Source organism: Pseudorca crassidens, chromosome 19, assembly GCF_039906515.1.
Source record: "Pseudorca crassidens isolate mPseCra1 chromosome 19, mPseCra1.hap1, whole genome shotgun sequence".
NCBI lineage: Eukaryota > Metazoa > Chordata > Mammalia > Artiodactyla > Delphinidae > Pseudorca > Pseudorca crassidens.
Window position 1 is genome coordinate 49,162,815 of NC_090314.1, and position 22,831 is coordinate 49,185,645.

The 22,831-nt window shown below is 40.6% G+C and overlaps 1 long non-coding RNA gene across 6 annotated transcripts in view; it reads right to left on the bottom strand.

The window, feature by feature from the left end:
- LOC137212910 (uncharacterized) overlaps nt 1-22,831 on the bottom strand; it is a 94,966-nt gene that overhangs the window by 44,999 nt on the left and 27,136 nt on the right. Inside the window, exons 3-4 of one of the 6 annotated variants that reach the window (XR_010937706.1) lie at nt 17,339-17,436; nt 16,168-16,343 (exon numbers count right to left, since the gene is read on the bottom strand). The exons of 4 other annotated variants lie outside the window; for them this stretch is intronic. This is a non-coding gene — a long non-coding RNA (uncharacterized lncRNA). The remainder of the gene's footprint in view (nt 1-16,167; nt 16,344-17,338; nt 17,437-22,831) is intronic. One more of the 6 variants, XR_010937703.1, reaches the window with a different exon arrangement.

Genomic DNA, 22,831 nt, shown 5'->3' on the forward strand with positions numbered 1-22,831 from the left:
GTATGCTAACACATATATATGGAATCTAAGGGAAAAAAAATGTCATGAAGAACCTAGGGGTAAGATGGGAATAAAGACACAGACCTACTAGAGAATGGACTTGAGGATATGGGGAGGGGGAAGGGTAAGCTGTGACAAAGTGAGAGAGTGGCATGGATATATATACACTACCAAATGTAAAATAGATAGCTAGTGGGAAGCAGCTGCATAGCACAGGGAGGTCAGCTCGGTGCTTTGTGACCACCCAGAGGGGTGGGATAGGGAGGGTGGGAGGGTGGGAGATGCAAGAGGGAAGAGATACGGGAACATATGTATATGTATAACTGATTCACTTTGTTATAAAGCAGAAACTAACACATCATTGTAAAGCAATTATACTCCAATAAAGATGTTAAAAAAAAGTAAAGTAAAAATAAGGAAAACGTGATTTTATATGTTATTTTTCTTCTAAGTTATTCAAAACCATGCATTAAAAAGGCAAAATCAGGGACTTCCCTTGTGGTCCAGTGGTTAAGACACTGCACTTCCAATGCAGGGGGTGTGGGTTTGATTCCTGGTCGGGGACTAAGATCCCACATGCCTCGTGGTACAGCCAAAACATTTAAAAAAAAAAAAAAAAGCTAAATTTAAAATTTAATTTTGTGAAAAATTAACGAAATCTTATTATATACATAAAGGATTTCAATTCTAGTGTGTAATGCCTATTAGTTGACAATGTAAAGAATTGGTATCACTCTTCATATAGTATATCTAGACCTACAAATGCACAAATATAAATTATTTAACATAGTTAATATCATGCTATTTCATAAGTACCCTGAGAACTGTAAATTGGAAGAATACTAAAAAGAAAATGGACTCTCAGCCCCCCTGGGAAATCATACTTCACTCTGCACCAATCTATTGCATTCGTGCTGAAAGGAGGATTTGAGAACATATTTGTCTTGTCTCTTACTTAAGACCTTCCACTGCTCAAATCCTCCTTGCGTGCCAAAGAAGTGTGTCGCTCCAACATTAGCAGTGGCACGACACACAAACCTCTGTGGCCCTGACACAGTCATCTATAGTTTTGAGGACATACTGCCAGGGATGTAATGAAGCATCTTCCTGGGGCCTGAATGAGCTGCAAAGGGTAGTTGCTTAGAGTTACAGGTCATGCTCTGCCAATGCTGAGCACAAGGGCTCAAGTGACAGAAGCAACATGTATTCTTTAATAAATTTGTGTCTGTGTGTATTTGTAATATGCATAGCCTTCTAAAGTGAGGACTCCCTGGTAGGGCTCCCTCTTGCTGGAGTATAAGGGCAATGGCAATATGGGTCTCTTGTCCACGGTTGTATCCCTACTTCTTACCATAGAGTCTGGCACATCGTAGGCGCTCAGTAAATGCCAAACTGGGCACATTGTGAAGGATTTTTATTCTTTTGGACCAGTGAGACACTAATATATAAATGACTGGTCTCTGGCCTAACCACCATTAGGGTGTAGTCATCTACTAAAGCAGGGGTTGGTAAACCTTTTCTGTAAAGGGCCAGATAGTAAATAGTTTAGGCTTTGTAGGCTACTATGGTCTTTGTTGCAAATACTCTGTTGCAGTGCAAAAGCAGCCATAGACAATACATAAACAAGTGTGACTGTCCTCTAAAAAGACTATAAAAACAGGTGGCTGACCATCACCCTGATACCAAAACCAGACAAAGACACCACCAAAAAAGAAAATTACAGGCCAATATCTTTGACGAATATAGATGCAAAAATTCTCAAAATACTAGCAAACCAAATCCAACAACACATAAAAAAGATCATACACCACAACCAAGTTGGATTCATCCCAGGGTTATAAGGATGGTTCAACATGTGCAAAATCAATATGATACACCACAACAACAAAAGAAAAGACAAAAACCACACGATCATCTCAATAGATGCAGAAAAAGCATTTGATAAAATTTAACATCCATTCATGATAAAAACTCTCATGAAAGTGGGTATAGAGGGAACATATGTCAACATAATAAAAACTATCTACGACAAACCCACAGCCAATATAATATTCAACAGTGAAAAGCTGAAAGACTTCCCACTAAAAACTGGAACAAGACAAGGATGCCCACTCTCACCACTTCTCTTCAACATAGTATTGGAACTCCTAGCCATAGCAATCGGACAAGAATTAAAAGGTATTCAAATTAGTAGGGAAGAGGTAAAATTGCCATTATATGTAGATGACATATTATACATAGAAAACCCTAAAGACTTCACACAAAAACTACTAGAAATGATAAACAAATTCAGCAAGGTGGCAGGATACAAGATTAACATACAGAAATGGTTTCATTTCTTTACACCAACAATGAAATATCAGAAAGGCAATGTAAACAAACAATCCCTTTTAAAATCACATCAAGAAAAATAAAATACTTAGGAATAAACCTCACTGAGGAGGTGAAAGACATATGCTGAAAACTACAAAACATTAATAAAGGAAATTAAAGACGATTCAAAGACATGGAAAGATATCCCATGCTCTTGGATTGGAAGAATATTATTAAAATGGCCATACTACCCAAAGCAATCTACAGGTTTAATGTGATCCCTATCAAAATACCCATGACATTTTGTTTTTTAAACAGAACTAGAACAAATAATCCTAAAGTTTATATGGGACCATAAAGGACCCACAATTGCCAAAGCAGTCCTGAGGAAAAAGTACAAAGCAGGAGGCATAACCTTCCCAGACTTCAGACAATACTACAAAGCTACAGTAATCAAAATATCAATAGCATGGTATTGGCACAAAACAGACATATGGATCAATGGAACAGAATAGAGAGCCCAGAAATAAACCCACACACCTATGGACAATTAATCTCCTCAAGGAGGCAAGAATGGAGAAAAGACAGTCTCTTCAGCAAGTGGTGTTGGGACAGTTGGACAGCCACATGTAAATCAATGAAGTTAGAACACACCCTCACACCATACACAAAAATAAACTAAAAATGGCTTAAAGACTTAAATATAAGACACCATAAAACTCCTAGAACACAGGCAAAACATTCTCTGACATAAATCATACCAATGTTTTCTTAGGTCAGTCTCCCAAGGCAATAGACATAAAAGCAAAAATAAACAAATGGGACTTAATCAAGCTTATAAGCTTTTGCACAACAAAGGAAACTGTAAACAAAATGAGAAGACAAACTGTGAACCAGGAGAAAATTTGCAAATGATGTGACTGATAAGGGCTTGATTTTCAAAATATACAAACAGCTCATACAATTCAAAAAAAACCAAACACACATACACCCCAGTCGAAAAACGGGCAGAAGACTGAAATAGACATTTCTCCAAAGAAGACATACAGATGGTAAATAGGCACATGAAAAGATGCTCATCATTGCTAATTATTAGAGAAATGCAAATCAAAACTACAATGAGGTACCACCTCACACCAGTCAGAATGGCAACCATTAAAAAGTCTACAAATAATAAATGCTGGAACAGGTGTGGGGAAAAAGGAACCCTCTTACACTGTTGTTGGGAATGTAAATTGGTACAGCCACTATGGAAGACAGTATGGAGGTTCCTCAAAAAACTAAAAATAGAGTTGCCATATGATCCAGCAATTCCACTCCTGGGCATATACCCAGACAAAAACTGTAATTTGAAGATACATGCACTCCTATGTTAACAGCAGCACTATTTACAATAGCCAAGACATGGAAACAACCTAAATGTCCATTGACACACGGATGGATAAAGAAGATGTGGTGCGTGGTGTGTGGAATGTGTGTGTGTGTATATACACACACACACACACACACACACTGGAATATTACTCAGCCATTAAAAAGAATGAAATAATGCCATTTGCAGCAACATGGATGGACATAGACATTATCATACTAAGTGAAGTCAGAAAGAGAAAGACAAATACCATATGATATCCCTCATATGTGGAATCTAAAATATGACACAAATGAACATATCTATGAAACAGACTCACAGACATAGGGAACAGACTTGTGGTTGCTGAGGGGGAATGAGGAGGGAAGTACTGGTAGTTTGGGATTAGCAGATGCAAACTATTATATATAGAATGGATAAACAACAAGGTCCTACTGTAGAGCACAGGGAACTATATTCAATATCTTGTGATAAACCATAAGGTAAAGAATATGAAAAAGAATATATACATGTATAACTGAGTCACTGCTGTACAGCAGAAACTAACACAACATTGTTAATCAGGTATACTTCAATAAAATTAAAAAAATATAAAACAGGGCTTCGCTGGTGGCGCAGTGGTTGAGAGTTCGCCTGCCGACGCAGGGGACATGGGTTCGTGCCCTGGTCCGGGAAGATCCCACATGCCGCGGAGCGGCTGGGCCCATGAGCCATGGCCGCTGAGCCTGCGCGTCCAGAGCCTGTGCTCCGCAACGGGAAAGGCCACAACAGTGAGAGGCCTGCGTACCGCCAAAAAAAAAAAAAAAAAAAAATTAAAACAAAAACCAAAAAACAGTTGGCTGCCCAGATTTGGCCCATGGGTCATAGTTTGCCAACCGCCATACTAGAGGATAGGAGGAAAGGGACAGTGCTGATGGAGAGAGGGAGGCAGAATTGGGAAATAGGAGGTGGAATTATCAGGAGCTGATGACTGCTAAGGGCATGGCCACCCTACTTGGATCCCCTTAATTACCGTGAGGTGCCAGTGGAAGCCCGAGCTGAAACTGTGCTGAGATGTTAAAGGCATCCTGGAGGCTGGCTTTCCTTTAACTGGGCTGCTCCTCCTCCTTGGCTTCCCTGGTTAGTCACGGTGTTTGTCTTTTTATAGATATCTCGTTTTCTGTCTGGCTCAATGCTTCTCCAACCTGGCTGTACATTAGAATCACCCGGGGAGTTTATGAGAAAGATCCCTGTCTGGACTTTCTACCAGGTGTATTAGTTTGCTTGGGCTGCCAAACAAAATACCACACACTGGGTGGCTTAAACAAAAATTTAATTTACTCGGTTCTGGAGGCTCGAAGTCCAAAATCAAGGTGCTGTCAGGGTTAGTTCCTGGTGCAGCCTCTCCCAGGTTTCCAAATGGCCCCCTTCTTGCCGTGTCCTCACTTGGCCTCTCCTCTGCGCATGTACCAGGAGAGAGCTTGAGGGAGTTCTGGCATCTCTTTTTCTCATAAGGACACCAGTCCTATCAGACTGGGGCTCTACTCTTGTGACCTCATTTAACCTTAATCCCTCCTTAAAGGCTTTATCTCCAAATATAGTCACATCGCAGGTTAGGGCTTCAACATATGAATTTGGCAAGGGGGTGGGGGGAGACACAGCTCAGTCCTGTGATACTGTGATTTATAATAAGAAATATATATTAGGTCTTCGTCCTAGCACATAGTTCCTAAAAGCCTTGTGAAGAACCATAGGGGCATCTTTTGTTACAATATTTCATTTTGTCCTCCTCAGTTCTTGAGATAGCTTCAGAGCATAAAGGTGGAATGCGTGTCTTTTGTTATTCATGACAAGCACCTTTCAACCACACTAAGTTTATGCTAACGAGGTAATTTTTGGAAAGCTCCCAAGGACAGGGCAGACTGCCAGGGGAACCAACCACATTTCGAGGGTTGCAACCTATAGTCCCACATCCCAGGCCCCCACCCCCATTTCTGGGGAGGGGAGAGCCGCTGGAGATTGAGTCCAGTTGTTAGAGGAAACACTGACCAACACCGCCTGCCCTGGCCAGGCCTGATAGTAATCACTTGCATGAATTATCTTACAACAGGAGGTCTTGGTAAGGAATGCGGAACTAACAAGCTACTACCAACCAGAAGAATTCAGGAAAGGTCAAAAGGAGAGAGAAGACACCAGTCCATATGTCCTAACCAACCTCCCAGAATCCTTCTCACTGGAATCCATCTTGGCTGAGAGATGTATGCGACACCAGGAAGGACCCTGAGTCAGAATGATTGGCCAGAGACAACCTGGAAAATTAACCCAATTACCATAAAACTTGGGACTGGGAGCCGCGTGGCAGAACAGTTCTTCTTTCCCTTACCCTGCTGCTCTCCGTCCGGGCACCCCTTCCCAATAAAGTCTCTTGCTTTGTCAGCACATGTGTCTCCTCAGACAATTCATTTCCGAGTGTTTGACAAGAGCCCACTCTCGGGCCCTGGAAGGGGTCCCCCTTCCTGCAAGATGAGCACCAATGACCTATAATCTAATTATAGCTATGTTATGAGCCTCCTATAAAACCCCAAAAGGACAGGATTTGGAGAGCTTCCAGGCTGATGAATGTTAGAGTTGGGTTAAATTGTAGGACACTCAGCTGGTGTCACAGAATTGCTTGCAGTGTGGAAAACCTACACATCTGGTTTCAGAAGTGATGTATGGAGTATCAAAAATAGAGGAGACACACAGGAGGTGTGCTTTTCCTTTCTAAGTCCATAACACCAGATTCTTGGATTCATTGGTTTTAGGTGGGTTCCAGGTACCCAGAAAGATCTAATGCTCAGCACAGTTGAGAAGCCACTTAGATTGGATATCCTGGCTCTGGTCTTATTTTCCCAGCTCTGTCACCTCTCCAGGACAAATCCAGTTAATAGCTCACCATTTCTGCGCTTGAGCTCTCCTTTGACCAGTCCCCATTTCAAGGGAAAGAGAAGTAGACAGTATGTGGAAGGCAAGGAATTAGAGGAAGATTTCAGGGTAGTGGCAGGGCCATTCACTTGGTGGGAACCATAAGGAAAGGAACAGGTTTATCGGGGAAGTTGATGTGTTTGGCTTTGCTATGCTGACTTTGAGAAGCCAGTGAGACAGTCCCATGTTGCTATCAATAAGTCAGTCTGGAATTGAGATGAGAGGTCTTGGCTAGAAATAAAGAATTTGGTCTTTATCAGCAAAGAGTTGGGAGTTACATGCATGGGAGTGACTGAATGAGGAAAGAGGATCAGAAATGGAAACCTGGAGAATTCTAACACTTAAGAGAGGGGCAGTCTTGTTTCCAGTGAACAAGACTAGCAAGGAGCCATTTGAGTTAGCTGGAAAACTAGAGGAGGGAGTATAAAGGAGGAGAAAAGTCAATTGTAAGTTATAACCAAGAAGCTAAGTTTAAAAACATCCGAAGCATCTCCTGGATTTGACATTTAGCCGGAAGTGGCAAACTTTGTGAGACATGGTGAAGCCTATGGATACTTTCAGTTTGTCCCTGCTCTGAGTCCTGGGAAGCTGACCTGTATGGGCAGCATCAGTGGATTTCTTGGCCCAATGGTTTCGGGCTGGGCTTGGTCAAAGGAGGATATTGACAGGAAATCAGAGGGAGGGAGGACAGGAAAGTGGAGGTACCCATTCTCTCCAGTTCCCTTGAGGAGGGTCACCATAGGCTGGCTGCATTCCTTGATAAAGGCCACTACTCCTGTTGGGTGGTTCTTTCCGCATAGCACTCTCTCAGGCTTTGCTCCTTCCCCTTTTCCTGCAGGCCCCCGGACAGTGACAGCTTCCTGCTGTTACCAGCCCCTGGGGTGCCACACTTTTCTGTTGGCTTCCCTGTATCCTGTCAGTATCTTTGTAAATAGTGCTTATATTAAACTCCCCTAAAGTTAGCCAGTTTGAGAGTGCCCTTTGTTTCCTGCTGGGATCCTGAGTGATGCAGGACACAGTCCAGACTGTAGTGGGTGGGGGAATGAGTGGGAGATTAGGGAATAGAAAGTATTATTTTGAGAAGTACCATAGAAAAGTACAGATAATATAAAACTGTATATCTACTACCGGAATGAAAAAAAGAGGATATTGGATCATTTTGCTTCATATTTTTAAAAAAGAAATAAAATAAAAATGAAGTTTCTTTTGTTTTCCATCCCAACCCCTATCTCTTCTCTTAATGGAGACCATTGCTCTCATGAATTAGGTATGAACCCTTATAGCCCCCCCTTTTTATCCTTTTAGTATGTATTTTAGAATTTACCTAAATGCTGCCATACTCTATATGTCACTCAGCAGTTCCTTTATTTTCTCAAGAATACACTTTTGAGAACTATCCATGTTGACATTTATAGGGCTAGGCCATTTAATTGTTCCATAGCATTTTTTTTTTTAATTGGGGCATAGTTGATTTACAATGTTGTGTTAGTTTCAGGTATACAACAAAGTGAATCCGTTATACATATACATATATCCACTCTTTTTTAGATTCTTTCCCCATATAGGCCATTACAGAGTACTGAGTAGAGTTCCCTGTACTATACAGTAGGTCCCCATTAGCTATCTATTTTATACATAGTAGTGTGTATGTGTCAATCCCAATCTTCCAGTTTATTCCTCCTCCTCCCCCTTAGCCCCCGCAAAGTTTTTTTTTTTTTTTTAACAACAATTTAATTAGCTTATGATACTGTGTGTAGCCTGGGTGGCCCCTTTGGGGGTTTTTTGGGTTTTTTTTTAAGTATAGTTGATTTACAATGTTGTGTTAGTTTCTGGTGTACAGCAAAGTGATTCGGTTATACATATATATTCTTTTTCATATTCTTTTCCATTATGGTTTATTACAGGATATTGAATATAGTTCCCTGTGATATATAACAGGACCTTGTTATTCATCTATCCTATATATGATAGTTTGCATCTGCTAATCCCAAACTCCCAATCCTTCCCTTCCCCACCCGCCCTCCGCCTTGGCAACCAAAAGTCTATTCTCTATGTCTGTGAGTCTGTTTCTGTTTCGTAAATAAGTTCATTTGTGTCATATTTTAGATTCCACAAAATGGTATTTTATTTTTTATATCAATTTATTTATTTCCTAATAATGGACATTTTTATGATTCCAGTTCTTCTACTATTATAAACAATACCGTAATGAACATCTTTGTACCTTTCTCCTGATGTATGAGCCTTTCTCCAGGGTAGGTACATAAAAGAGGAATTGATGATGATCGGGTTTGTGCATTTTTGATCTTACTAGACATTACCGAATTGACATCCTTAGGAAGTAGTTCTATAAACTTCCATAAACAGTGGATACAAGCTCTCGTTTTTTCATTTCATGGTCAACATTTTATGTTGTTAGAGTTTACGATTTTTAAAAAATCTGATGGTTGTAAAATCAGTATATAAAAAACAATATACAACTATTGCTATTAAAGATAAATGTATGTTTTTGGAATAGATAATATATGCACATGGCATAAAATTCAGAAGGTACAAGAGCATATACAGTAGAAAATAAGTCTTCCCCCAACCCCTGTCTCTTAGCCACCTAGCTCTCTGCCCTGTAATCTGTTTCTTGTGTGTTCTTCAGATACATGTAACTGCATAGGATGTATGTAGTAAAACACTAAGACAATTCATTCTATTGCACTTCTTTTGTCTCAGTAGGTTCTATACAGTTTTATAGACTCTGTTATTTATTTCATCTTACCATAAACCCTGTTTCTGTAGATCCCACAAGCATAGGTTTGGGTGACAACTTGAAGAACTCCTAATTCCAAAGTCAAGGACCCATCAATTCTAAAGGTCCCATCACCACTGCTCTGAGGGGCTTAGGGAACATCTATATCAAGTTCTACTCTCCTAGACTTTCCAATGGAAGATTGTGGACTAGGTCCTATTATCTGTCATGGTACCATCAGGAAAACAGTCAGCACTGTAGGTATTTCAAATAGGAAGGGATTTAACACAGGGAATTAGAGACTTTCACAACTCTGGGGAACTGGCAGGAAGGATGGCAGTTAAGATCTGTTTCAGGAAATGTGGAAGTGCAGGGATCACAAGGAAGCTACTGCCATTGATCTCAGCTGCCTGTAAAAGCAACGGGAAATTCTCAGACCACCCACCCAAAAGCTGTAGGCAAAAATCCCACGTCAGCCATCCCATCTGCTGCTGCCTATACTTCTGCCCATAACTGCCTCTAGAAGACAATGGCTTCTCTTTCTCTTCCCTACCAGATCTCATGCAAGTGCCTCTCATTAGTGGAGTCTAAGAGGACATGTTCACCTGTGGAAAAATACAGATATTATACTGAATATCCACATATGGCAACTAGAAGGATTCTCAATAAACCCTCCTTCCCTTATACATAGGTGATTTTATTACTCACATTTGTAGTATTACATTCTGCTCCTATTAGAGACAGACAGCATGAGAATTGGTAGAATACGTAGGATTTATTTCATAAATTTTATATAAGGCAACAGTAATTAAGCACCTATTTTATCCTCCAAAATCACCCAGTAGGTGAGAAAGACTTTGGGAAGAGTAACAGAAAAGGAAGGAAAAGATCCATTTCCTATTCAAGCAAGCAAGAATTATTCATTTAACAAACTTTGAGATCCTACTATGTGTTCACATCAGAAACTGGAGGAAAGCAGAACTTGATATGGACTCATACATATTCAATCAAGGGAAAAAAATCTGCATAGGAAACAAGCTTATGGTTACCAAAGGGGAAAGGTGGGGAGCAGGGATAAATTGGGAGTTTGGGATTGACATATACACACTACTATATTTAAAATAGATAACCAACAAGGATCTAGTGTATAGCACAGGAAACTCTGCTCAATATTCTGTAATAACCTAAATGGGAAAAGAATTTGAAAAAGAATAGATATATGTATAACTGAATCACTTTGCTGTATACCTGAAACTAACACAACACTGTAAATCAACTACAGTCCAGGCTTCCCTGGTGGTGCAGTGATTAAGAATCTGCCTGCCAGTACAGGGGACACAGGTTTGAGCCCTGGTCCAGGAAAAATCCCACATGCTGCAGAGCAACTAAGCCCATGCGCCACAACTACTGAACCGACGCTCTAGAGCCTGCGAGCCACAACTACTGAGCCCGTGCACCACAACTACTGAAGCCCGTGCACCTTAGAGCCCGTGCTCCGCAACAAGGGAAGCCACCACAATGAGAAGCCCGCATACTGCAATGAAGGGTAGCCCCCACTCTCCGTAACTAGAGAAAGCCCGCACGCAGCAACGAAGACCCAATGCAGCCAAAAGTAAAAAAAAAAAAAAATAAAAAAAATCAAATTCTTAAAAAAAAAAATCAACTACAGTCCAATATAAAATAAAAATTTTTTAAAAAAGAAAAAACATACTATCTCAAAAAAAAGAAAAACAACGATAAGTACAAACCAATCTTTGTGGAGCTAATCAACTAGATCAAGAAGAGAAATTACGTATGAACTCTGCAACAAAAGATAAATTCAGTGGTGGTATAAAATTTTTTTTTTTAAACTTTCATTTTTAAATCAAGGTGTTCAACTTAAAATCCTTCTTGTTCTGGGAGGGAACACAGAATAAAGCTAAAGTCCCACCTCATGTTTTCTGTGATTCTACATCCGACAGAACACTCTATAGATCAAAAATGCAAGTGTAAAGAGATACGAGGTAAGGTGGCGAGCAGCACGAGATGGGGTTTCGCACAGCAGAAGGAGAGGGAAAGAAAAGGAGGGGAAAAAAAGGCAAGCATTCAAAATTCACTTATACTTAGGGCTATATGTTAGATGCCATGGAAAATTAAAAGATAAGACATGTTCCCTGGCCTCAAAGAACTTAAGGCAGGATTTGCCCAAAGGCTCTAAGGTGCCTAGAAGAAGGCTGTTTGCCGTGTGCCTTACAAGAATGGTCTCATTTAATTCACATACTAACCCCACGAGACAAGCACTTCTGAGCCTATGTTTCAGGTAAGGAAACTGAGGCACAAATAAGTTCCATAACTTGCTCCCCTCCAGCAAGAAGTGGAGCCAGGAGTTTATGTCAGCACGATTCCTAACCGCTATCCTCTCCAGGGCAGAAAGACTCTAGTGGACAATGGAACTGATGTCTCCTAGAAAAAATTGTCTCTAGGAGGTAGAAGCATAACTCATTCATTCCTCAGCCCCCCTCCCCAGGTCCCATAGATATATTTTCTAACTCTGTACTATTTTAAAAATATTTCTTTCTTCTCTTGCCTTCCCCAATTCCCATTTCTCCAATGCTTATCTTCTCTTTCTGTCCCACTTCTCTCCCAAAGTCTGCAACACATACATAACGAATGTAAGCTGTGCTTTTAGTTTTTCCAAATTGTCATCTTTCTTTGGGTCTACACTTGGAGGAGATGGAATAGGTAACCCCTCAGACTAATTTTTCCCTCTGTCCTGCATCATTCCCATCAGCTTACATAGTTTAGTACTCTCATCTTAAAAAAGTATATAGTCACTATTTTAAAGAAAATAGTCCTTGGCCCCTCATGCTCCTGCAACTGTATTTCTCTATGCCCTGTTTGCAGCGTCAGCTTATAAAAAGTTGTTTGTAGCTACTGTCTTCATTTCTTACCTTTTCATTCTCTCTTCAGCCCACTTCACGGGCTTTTGTCCTACTCTCTATGCTGACATCTCCCAAATTTGTATTTCCAGCCCCAACCTTCTTAACCAGCTGTCTCCTTCACTGTGATGTGGATGTTTAATTTCGAAATTAACATGCTGCCAAGGCAAACCCTTGTTTCCCCAGCCTGATCTATGCCTCTCCCAGCTTTCCTTATCTGGCAAATAGCTCCAACAGGAGCCCAGAGAGTCTGAGGATCATCCATTGCCTCATTCCCCCACCTTGAACCCACCAACAAGAGCTATCTACTCTACCTCAGACACATCCAAAATCTGTCTGCTTCTCTCCATCTTGATCCTCATCCAAGCCACCATTCTCTCTTACTGAGATTGTTATAGAAACTTTATGTAACCCATGCTCCATGTGGTAGCCAGAGTAATGTTTTAAAAGGCAGATCAGGTAATATCACTCCTCTGCTCAAAACCCTTCGATGTCATTCCATCACGTTTAGCATAAATTCTGGCTTTCAAGGCTCTGCATTGTTAGGTTTCTGGTCCTCTCTCTGACTAGATCCCCCCCTCCCCTCCTCTCCAAGCCCCAGCCGTACCTGCTCTCTTTCTGCTCCTCGTGCAGGTTAAGGTTTGGAGCTTCTGCATTATTTACCTCCTCCCTAGATTATCAACTCCTTTGATCTTCATTGCTGGCTTCTTCCCAATATTTGGGTCTCAATTCAAATGTCACCTTCTCAGAATGGCCTTCCTGCATCACCCAATTTAAAACATTCACTCATCTACTCTCTATCACCCTGTCCTGTTTTATTTGATATTAGCACTTATTACTACCTAGTGTTCCATTGCTTTGTGTGAGTCTATCCACATTAGAATGCAAGCTCTGTGAGGACCAGAACCTTGTCTTTCTTGTGTTTTGCCACGTGCCCAGCACCTAGAATGGTGCCTAGCACATAGCAGGGGCTCAAATATTTAATAAATTAGCGAAAGATAAGATCCTTGAAATCTAGGACCATTATGACTCATAAATTGCTACATAATTTTCCCAATTGTCTAATGACATTGCTACATAACTTATGAGCTCTCAAAATGTGATTCATGATGATGAAAGCACAGAAAATAACTTTCCCTTAAAAATTCTGGAGAGACAAAGGAAAAGAGAAGATCTTAATGTATGCTTTCATCTTAATGAATATTTGGTTTTTTTAGTTTTTAGTTTTTTTTTTTAAGGGGGGGATGAGGCACTTCCAAATTAAGTTTCACATTGCATTAATTATTTCTATCACTCAATGAAAATTTCTGATGAAAATCTGTTATGATATACTAACTGCAATCCCCCAAATATGGGAATCTTTTCTAGGTTTGGGGTTCAAACCTTTGAACCAATAAGTGGTTAACAAGTCCCAAGGGCAAAGCATTCCTCCTGCCGTCTGTCACACTTACCCTCCTTTCCCCTTCTACCCTGTGAACTATAGGAGCAGCGACTATTTAATTGAGAATTCTTCTCTTCCATCAAGAAACAGTGTCAAGAATTCCATGCCCTGAAGAATTTTCTAAGGTTTTCAAGTCTATATTATGAAACACTTTTAAATAAGTGGGTTATAGGCACTTTTCTATCCACTCTGTATAACTCGAATAGATTGTGTAATGCCTTATGAAGGGCCTGGATACTCACCACCCACATCTCCAGTCTAAAACTAGGTTATGAGTAAAATGAAAACTCTGCAAAAAAAAAAAAAAAAATCCTTCTGCTTCTCATAAAGTCCTCCGCTCAATTCATATCTCACAGGCATGAAAATCCAGATCGTGTAAAGAGGTCAGGAACCTAAATAATGATTCAGCTCATAATGAACAGTAACAGACACTCCCTTTAAAACTGTGGAAATTCTCATTTCCACACTATAGCCAAGGGAACACAAGCATGCCGTCAGCAGGCAAGAAACTGAAAGGGTACTTTCCTTATTTACCTGATAGCTCTTGCCCTACTTCATCCTGAACAAAAGCAAGCCTGCCACACCTAGGGTTCAGGGCATTTTAGGGTGGAGGAGGGGTAGGAGGGAATGGGGAGGCTTTATCTAGTCTGGGAAAGTGCCCAAGTGAAAACAATTGAATACCAAATCATTTTCCCACGAGGCTGACAGAGTTCTCCATAGACTGTTAAGCTTCAACCACTCTGCAAACTCTATGAAGACATCTTTAAGGCCCTACTTTTTTCCCCTCTGGGGAAATGTCTTCACTCCAAGAGGTTAGTCTGGGAAGATAACATTATCTTCAAACCACAACAACAAAGCCCTTAGTCCCCCCATAGTGAAATTCCTGTGCTCCACCCTAATTGAGTTTAGGAAACTGATAAGACAGCTGTGAAAATAAAGCGGAAAACCATTCCCTCTCATTCAAATCAGCTGGCACAGTTTGCACTTTTTAAGAAACCAGGAGGTTGTTTTTTTCCATTTTTTAAAATGGTTATGGACCAACACACAACTAAGCAACCACACATCTTGCAAAGTGAATCTGTCCACCCATTAGCTCATATGTGTATATTCATTTAAAACTCTGTATCATCAATATTTTGAAACATCCACAAAGGTAGAGAGAATAGTACAATGAACCCCACGTACTCGATACCCAACTTCAATGATTATCCACATAAATCCATTCCATTTTAATGTTCTTGCAATAAAACACACCATTCTGCTGTGAGAAATATGCCCATGTGTCTTATAGGCTATAACATGTGTTATGATACATAATAACTGCTTTAGAGTTTTGGGGCAAAAGAATAAAACTTCACAAATTCTGACTAGCTGGCTACAACTCTGTCCAAACTATTGAAAAAGCTGCCCCATGCTATTTTTTAAAGGGCACTTTTATCACTTCCAAGTTAAAGAGTATCATAAAAGCGTTGCCATGGAGAGGTCCTATCTCTCCTCTAATGAACGTACACACAAATGGTAACTGTAAAATGATTATCTTTGCATGCAAATAGGTGCTTCTAAAGTAATGACTGATGTGTTTATCAGCTCAGGCTACCAAAACAAAACACCATAAACTGGGCGGCTTAACCAACAGAAATTAATTTTCTCACGGTTCTGGAGGCTGGAAGTCCGAAATCAGGGAGCCAACATGGTCAGGTTCTCTTCCTGGTTTGCAGACGACCCCCGTCTAGCTGGGTGCTCAAGGCAGAGTGAGAGCACGCAAGTTCTCTGGCGCCCATTAATCCCTTCACGGATCCCACCCTCATGACCTCACCTAAACCTAATTATCTCTTAAAGGCCCTACTTCCAAATACGTCACGCTGGGCGTTAGAGCTTCAACATACAAATTTTGGGGAAACACAATACAGTTCATAGCAAAAGACATGTTTATTTCCCTTCAGTTTAAGATCTTTTCTTTACAAGTTACAATTATGTAGACATTATTTATTTGCCTAGCAAATCCTTTCAATTCAGGGTGCAGATACAAACTTTGGACAAGTTCATAACAAACATCACAAATTCCACAATAGATAAATTTTATGGAAGAGGTTTTATAGCATAGGAGATAACTATCTAGTCAGTACCTGCCAGACTGTTACTCTTCTCTTTGGGATACATTTTCCCCTAAATAAACTGATAAGGGGCAAGAAATAATAAGGAGTAGGTAGGCTTTCTGAGTCTGCCCCTGAGCCTGAAGTTGGGGGCAGGGTGGGGGGGAGGGTATAGCTGATTTTACAACAAACAGGCTAGTTTAGGGTTTATAGAGTTAATTATCAAAGCTTACCTAATAATACTTAAAATAAATACTAAGATCTTCGAAAAGTAACCTGAATTTAAACCTTGTTTGTGTTTTTCTAAAGATCAGTAATTTTTTATTAACTGAAATTAGGTTGCTTACCAAGAACCTGGAAAAAATCCACGCCCTCAAAATTCCCCTTGAATCTTCAAGTAGGCAATTCATTATTCTGCTCCTGTCCCGTGGATGCCCAGCTGTTGGTAGCTGAACTCTCCCGCAAAGGCGACCCCCACTTGGAGAAGTGAAGTCCTGATTGCAGAGCACTGTTGAGAGCTCACCTTAGGATGAAAAGGGGAATCAATTCTCTTCATAAAAGGGCTCTCTGACTACAGATGAAAGTGCTTTGGGGATTTGGGGCCAAACCTCGTGAACCGAGCAGGAAAGAAAAAGGTACTTTGTGAAGGGTATTTGAGTTGCCAATACCCTGAGATACCCTTAAGAATGATCTGCAACTGACTGTAGTGAAACTTATTTTGACATTTTCCCGAAAATGGGAAGTAAATATTGGAAATCAGAATGCTTCGGTTGAGGAGTAACAACAAATTAACTCAAATATGGCTCATTATTACATAAAGCCTTATTATATTGTATTATTGTTTGTGACGCTAAGAGTGTGGGCTTGGCAACACCTCTGAAGCTTCAGAGAGGACCCCAAGTTCCAGATGAGAATGCAACTGCCAACACTTTGATTGTAACCTTGTGAGACTCTGACCAGAAAACCCAGCCACTCCATGCCAGACTTCTAACCCACAGAAAGCTAATAAATGCGTATTGTTTTAAGATAAAAAAAAAAAAAGAGTGTGGCCTTGGGATTTCAGGAAGTTCTGAATTCAAATCTTGATGCCAACATTTAGTACCTATGTGACCTCAGACTAATATCTAACTTCCCCGTTTCTTGTTTGGTTTTTTAAATCTATAAAATAGAGGTAATACTACTTACCTTCACTAAGTAAGGAATAAATAAGATAATATATGTAAATAGCTTGGCAGCGTATCTGGTACAGAGTAAGAACCAAATAAATGGTGACGACTATCATTAGCTTAGCATAATTGAACGTCAACAATTGTAATTAACTACACTTGCAAAAATCTGAGGACAAGATGGCTTTACTTACTTAACAACCAGAAACACCTTCCCAAGGGGAGGGGAGTGGATTTTTAAAACTCTTCTCAGTGTTAGTTTGCATGTCTTTGGGGTATATTCAAAGGTGGTAAGCAGCGCTTTGAAGTATCCTTCTGGTTCATGGGTTTGGGGAGCTTATTTGCCACTTACATAAGAAGCTGTGTCTTCTTTTCTCACTTTGCAGAAAATAGTGGGAATATTTACCAAGCATTTTTCAGAAATGAGAGGTAAGAAATTCAGTCAAGGTTCTGGGGATACATAAACAGTGCAACAACATAAATAAGGGGTCTCAATGTAATATACAATACTACTAAAAAGAATAGTTTACTTCCCCAGTGATGAAGAAGTTGCCTGAATGGGCTTCTCTGACTATTGCAATCACAGTGAAAAGACCAGCTTGAGCTGACCGTAGCCCTGGGGTGCACCCAGTGAGATAGCTCGGCCTAGATAACGCCTGTTTCTCATTTATGGCAAGAAAAGCAGTGTTTGCCTCAGACAGTGTGAAATTCATCTGCAGATTTCAAGGGGAAAGCTGGAGGCCAAGGATTAAGTGAGAAGACACGAAATCTTTCAGTAAAACATTGGGAAGTGGTAATATGAAAATGACGCTCTTGAGTCCTATTTCCCATCAGTGAGATGCCTGAGAATAGTTGGTCTGATTAAGACAGGGAAAAAAATATTCATGAGCCAGAAAATGAGAAGTGGAAGTCTTGCTTTGTGGTCTTCCTCACTACAAACATCTTCTGCATATTAAGAGCTAGGAAGGGGTGGTGGTGGTGGAAATTTTGGTATTTATGAAGAGTGTAAATCAAGTTTTACTAACGGGATTCTAAAACAGGGGAGTGATTAGAAAATCGTGGAGTAAAATGCTTCATCAGTGTGAAGTTTTGCCAGCTGCTGCAGTTATAGCCTAATATATCCCTGGGTAGAATTATGGCATACTGGTGCCAAGAGGGCTCTAGTTCATCTGGATTTGATAGGATACTGACAATCACACAGCTCCGTGGGCCTGGGACTGTGTGTTACAGGTAAAGTGTTCAGGTTCCTTCACCCTAAAGGCTTTCATAGTGTTTCTCAACCTTGGGTAATATAACGAACTCTTCTAAGAGGAATGAAAATTCTCCAGGGATCCTTACATTTACTTAAATTATCCTTAGTATAATGTTATCTTAAAATGTACACAAATAAAACTAGGTGCCAACTCCTAATAGTTATAGTTCTTATAAACCAAAGGCTCTTGTTTTTTCCAGACTAAATTTAAATAAAACTATGGAGCCAATGATATTTAAATTGACAATACTAGTTTAATGAGATGAATAATGTTATTTTGCTGCAACTACATAACTGATTACAAAGTAAACACGCTACTGATTGCCACAGGGCAGGCTCTTTTGATGTTGGTGCATTTATAAAGTGATCTCTCAATTTTTCTTTATTTGAACTATTAGGTTACCTTCATTAATACAGTGGTAGTGCATCATTCCCATACGAAGGCCAGCTCTAGTCTTTTCTTATTTGCCCGGGGCCAATTGGAGAATGCTAAATCGTGTCAATATGATCACAAACACAAAGCAAACATGAACAAAATCATGAGGCTGTACTCAGTGATGAAGTATTTATCTCATTCTTAGTGAAAATGTTCTATATCTGCCCTGTCCAATATGGCAGCCCCTGGCCACATGTGGCTATTCAGCAAAGGGGACTAGTGTAACCCAGGGACAGAATTTTTAATGAATTTCCATTTAAAAAGCCGTATGTGGCTAGCGGCTACTGTGTTGGACAGTGCAGAATTCTAGTTCATGCATTTATTATAGTTTTTTAGATTATCATTAAAATGAAATCACTAGCTGTTTGAGTAGGGCAATGTATTTAACCTCTCTAAATCTCACTGCCTGCATCTATAAATTGGAGATAATGAGATATAATGCATGTAATCACTTAGCACAGTGTCTGGAACAGAAACAACACTCAATCACTAGGAATGTGAATGGGTGACAGGCCAGGAGGAGGGTTTGCCCCTTTTCTTAGTCTCCATCACTGCCCCTTCAAGCCACCCCTGGGTGTGCTTATTCTTTGAAATATGCAATTGACATTTTCTCCATTTTATGTGAACTGCCAATGAAGGCATCTTTAGACAACATGGCTATCTTTATTAGTCTCTAACAGGCAAACTAAGTAAAACTAATAAAACTAATGTGTTTATCATGCAAAGGTAGCTTTGATAAGTCACCCACCTTCCAATTAGATTATCTCCCTGTGCCCCTCCTACACTGAAAATTTTTTTTTATATATCTTTACAGTAGTATAATGGCTTTACAATGTTGTGTTAGTTTCTGTTGTACAACAAAGTGTATATTGAAATTTTGAAGCTGCCTGAATAACTGGCACAGGGGCATCACTAGCCAAAGTGTTTAGACCTCATTTTTATTTCTCTGGAAAACAGGAAGCCTAAGCCCCTTCCGAGTTGTAGTGGAACACTGTGAAACTGGTTATGTCACACTCCTTACTGCCTGTTGCTGCTCGGACAGGGGATGCTCTTTCATTCCCCAGGCCCAACTCACACCCCATTTGCACCTGGCAAGCGTTCAACATCATTTTCCAAAATCTGCTCAAGCTTCACCTCATCCATACAAACTTTTTTTTTTTTTTTTTTTTTTGCGGTACGCGGGCCTCTCACTGTTGCAGCCTCTCCCATTGCGGAGCACAGGCTCTGAAAGCACAGGCTCTGGAAGCGCAGGCTCAGCGGCCATGGCTCACGGGCCCAGCCGCTCCGCGGCATGTGGGATCTTTCGGGACCAGGGCACGAACCCGCGTCTCCTGCATCGGCAGGCGGACTCTCAACCACTGCGCCACCAGGGAAGCCCATACAACCTTTTCTGACTCTCCCAGGTAAAACTCATCCCCTCTCTCCCTGGCCTCACCATGTACTTGACACAGACTTCCATCATAGCAACTGTTAAGTTTTCACATTTATTTCACATTTATTCTTGCCTTGTGTTATGGACTGAATTGTGTCTCCCTTAAAAAGATAGGTTGAAGTCCTAACTCCCAGTACCTCAGAATATGACCTTATTTGGAAATAGGGTTGTTGCAGATATAATTAGTTCAAAGAAGATGAGGTCATACTGGAGTAGGGTGCGCTCTGAATCTATTATGACAGGGGTCCTTAATGGAAGAGGAAGGAGACAGAGACACAGACACACAAGGGGAGAATGCCATGTGATGACAGAGGCAGAAATTGAAGAGCTGTAGTTATAAGGATTGCAGGCAAACCACCAGGTGCTAAGAAGAGGCTAGCAAGGACTGTCCCCTACAGGTTTCAGAGGGAGCGTGGCTCAGCTAACACCTCGATTTCAGACTTCTAGCCTCCAGAACTCTGAGACATTAAATTTCTGTTTTTTTAAAGCCACTTATTTGCGGTACTTTGTTATGGCAGTCCTAGCAAACACCTTACTAAACCACAAGCTCCTTGAGGACAAGGACCTTGTTTGATATATTTATTGGCAGTTGTCACAGTGTCTGAAGTAATACGTGGGACAGATAAATGAATGAACACACTACCTATTCCTTTGCCTTAATCTGGTCTCAGATTGCAACAGCAGAAAAATCACTTTAAATACATTCAGTGCTGCTGCATTTGGCCACACAGGCTAGGCACTGCATGACTCCAGAGTTGTGTGATGTGGTGACCTTCAATTATTTATTATTGAATAACTTAATCAACGTAAGGAAAGTCAATAGAACAGTGAACCTCCAGGCCATGTGTTAGAAAAACCACTACTATTGCGAGGTTCAGCTCTTACCCAGCCAAACAGAAGAAACCATAAATAATTCTCCTCTAGACTGGGAATTGGTAAACTACAGCTTTGGGCCAAGTCCAGCCTGCTGTCTGCTTTTGTAAATAAAGTTTTACTGGAACACAGCCATACTCATTGATTTACATATTGTCTACAGCTGCTTTAGTCCTACAATGAGAGAGTTGAGTGGTTGTGATGGATAGTGTTTGTGATATAAAACCTAAAATAGTTACTATCTGGTCCCTTACAGAAAGAGTTTGCAGAACCCTGCTCTAGAGAGTATAAATTGAGAGACATTGCCAAAATGTTTTATATTAAGTGGTAAAAAAAAATCTCACCTTGAAACTGAAACCATTCGTTTTATCATACTTTGGATTCTACGTTACTATTGTTAACGTCAGCATGCCAGGAAGACAACTATGTGTAGAAAATAATTTATTTCTATCTCAAAAATGGGAGCCAGGGGTGTTTTATATATATATATATATATATATGTATTTTATATTATATATGTATTTTATATATATATATATGAGCTAATTTATGTGTGTGTGAATAGGGGGTGTGGGTGGAGTAAATTCCAAGCAGATACAACATACGCAACTTACAAAATGAGGTGCTCTATATAGGGAATTTTTTGAACTGTGTCCAGCTCCCCAAATTGGAGAGAAGAAATGGATGGAGATCTGTCATGAAGTCCAGGAGGCGAAATGCTATTCCAATGTTTATGAGAACAGTTCTGCCTGCAGTTTTATTCCTTCTGGAAAGTATTGTGGAAAGTCTTTGACCTTTCTGAGAGGTCCCTTATGCATCAAGTACAGGCCTGCCATGTGACCGCATCACCCTGGCCTCAGCTGACTGGGTCAAGGCTGGATACCTGATCCAAAGGTCAAAGGCCTATATAATGGCCTGGTACAAGGGCTCTGCCCAATAGGGGTGAATGAGGGCCACACCAACCTCATGCTCACTCTTGGGGAGCTTAAAGACTTCTGGAGACAGTGAATCTATGTGTCAAGATTAGCAAAAGCAAAAACAGAGCGTACTTGTCACCACAATGACAGGGCAGTTGTTACCTAAGGGTTAGGAAGAAAACCTGTTCACAGGAGCAACACTGCATCCTGAGTGATGCTTCCATTTCTAGAGGTCTCACTGTGCCACTGGGGCACTGACACTAATCATGGTCCAGTGTGTTCCATTTTCGTGTTATCATTTGAGGATGGGTTTAGTTCATGGTCAGCTCAACTTCTGTATTTCAACACTTCATCCACTTGCTTCCCATCCTCTGTATCCTTCCCTGATTGTTCTTTATTTGTAACTGCCTTGCAAACTCTAACCCTCTACCAACCCAACCGTGTACTTCTCTACTCCTATACATGGGCAGTTTAGGGTTTAACCAGCCCTAAATACGTTACCTAGCCACTGTATTGGTGGCATTATAAATGCACGGTTTCCAACCTCAGTGTGTCTATTGAGAATTCCACTGTATATACATATTTGACTCACTCTCCTACTCCTCACAGCTGATACTGCGAAGCTTCAATGCTCCCCAGGCTTCCATCTCCATTGCTCACCTTACATCCAACCTCAGAGAAAGGAGAGGTATCTGGCCTCAATTTCCAGACTCTCTCCAAGCACGTAAATAAACCTGCACCCTTTGTTTCCTGCTTTCCTGTTCCTAAGGAAGAGGTGAAGCTACTCTTGTTCAAAGCTAATCCCTCTGCCTGTGGTCCAAATCCTAAGATCTTCCATTCTTGATTCTAGCCTTGTTCCTACACAATTATTCCCTCTCATTCCCATATCTGCCATTTCTCCCTTGTCCGTGGTCTCTTTCCTTGTGCACATGTAT